Source organism: Bison bison, unplaced genomic scaffold, assembly GCF_000754665.1.
Source record: "Bison bison bison isolate TAMUID 2011002044 unplaced genomic scaffold, Bison_UMD1.0 scf7180017864473, whole genome shotgun sequence".
Lineage (NCBI taxonomy): Eukaryota > Metazoa > Chordata > Mammalia > Artiodactyla > Bovidae > Bison > Bison bison.
The window spans coordinates 13,499,030-13,501,064 of NW_011495034.1; positions in this window are offsets into that span (position 1 = coordinate 13,499,030).

Genomic DNA, 2,035 nt, shown 5'->3' on the forward strand with positions numbered 1-2,035 from the left:
TTTTTTTCTTGAGGGAGGGAGGTAGAGGGAAAGAGAATGTATCATCTGGGCTGACTTTCAAGGAGTGGCATGATTCTTTGTCCTTTTTTGGTGGACTGCATTTGTACGAGCATGAATTAGTGGTTCAAAAGTACAATCGGTAAGCTTGTAATGTGTTGCCTATCAAATTTTTCTAAAGAAGAGGAAACACGCTGATGTGGATTTGGTGGTGTGGTCAGAGCAGCTATACTCTGGATGGCTAAATGCAGCCCGTGTCCATTAATAGCTCCCAGCAAATTGAATGGAGAGAGGAGGATTTGGCATTGTTCCCTGGTGGTCAGGATGGCACGGTCACAGAGCCGGGGTTCTACATCAGGTCTGAGGACCTGCCACCTCGATGTCCCATTAGAGGGATCCGCCTATTGCTGCCTTCTGAACTCCTGTACCAGCTCAGCTGCTTTCTCTTTTTTTTCCTCTGCTTTTAGCTCTACTCCTCTGCCTGTTTGTTTCTGTAGATTAAGTGTATGAGTTTCCCAGTCACTGTTCCTTAAGAGATGATCTGATTGGGTTAAATAACATTTAATGTGCTTAGTTGCTTCAGTTGTATCTGACTCTTTGTGACCCTATGGACTATAGCCTGCCAGGCTCTTCTGTCCTGGTGGGTCAGATGGTAAAGGATCTGCCTGCAATGCAGGAGACCTGGGTTTGATCCCTGGGTCTGGAAGATCTCCTGGAGAAGGGAATGGCTACCACTCCAGTATCCTTGCCTGGAGAATTTCATGGACATAGGAACATTTAATACAGATTGCCATTATTGGTAAAAGTTTTGGGACAATCCCCTCATAGCCTACTGGTTTACCTCTATTTCTCCACAGTTTGGCTTTTGAAGTGGGACGGTTCTTCAGATCTCTCCCATACATTGCAGAGTATTCATATCCCTGGTCCTGATACTACATGCCAGTGGACCGGCCCTCTTTAAGCATCATGCCAATGAAAAATATTCCCCTCACCATTTCCAAACTATGACCTGGGCTACCTTGAGTGTCTTATGGACTTCTTTTTTGCAAAGGAGAAAGAAAGAGAAAGATTCTATATCACAACTGTAATTGAAATTTAGCTTAAATTATTAAACAAAAAAATTCCTTCTGACCTGAAAGTGTACTTGTATGCATGCTAAGTTGCTTTTGTCATGTCCTACTCTGTGCAACCCTATGGACTGCAGCCAGCCAGGCTCCTCTGTCCATGGGATTCTCCAGGCAAGAATACTGGAGTGGGTTGCCATTTCCTCCTCCAGGAGATCTTCCCAACCCAGGGATCAAACCCAGGTCTCTTAAGTCTCTTGCGTTGGCACGCAGGTTCTTTACCACTAGTGCAACCTGGAAAGTGTACTAGGGAACATATAACTGATGATAGTTCTGACTTTTCTTATGGCAGTGCCACCTGGAGAGAAGATAAACCAGATCCCTTCTAAACCAGACCCCTTCTGATCTGTGGGTCTATATTAATGATTCAGCTGGGTTTTAGTTTTTCTTCAAGTTGTTACAAAACAGGCCTTTGGTCTCTGAATTGTAAAAGGATCCAGAAAATTAACTAAAACATAAAATTTTATGTTATGTATATGTAGTAACCACCTTAAGACTTCAAAGATAGTACCCCCAAAATTCAGTTATCAGTTCAGTTCAGTTCACTTCAGTTGCTCAGTCGTGTCCAACTCTTTGCGACCCCATGAACTGCAGCACGCCAGGCCTCCCTGTCCATCACCAACTCCTGGAGTTCACTCAGACTCATGTCCATCGAGTCAGTGATGCCATCCAGCTATCTCATCCTCTGTCGTCCCCTTTTCCTTCTGCCCCCAATCCCTCCCAGCATCAGAGTCTTTTCCAATAAGTCAACTCTTCGCATGAGGTGGCCAAAGTACTGGAGTTTCAGCTTTAGCATCATTCCTTCCAAAGAAATCCCAGGGCTGATCGCCTTCAGAATGGACTGGTTGGATCTCCTTGCAGTCCAAGGGACCCTCAAGAGTCTTCTCCAACACCACAGTTCAAAAGCATCAATT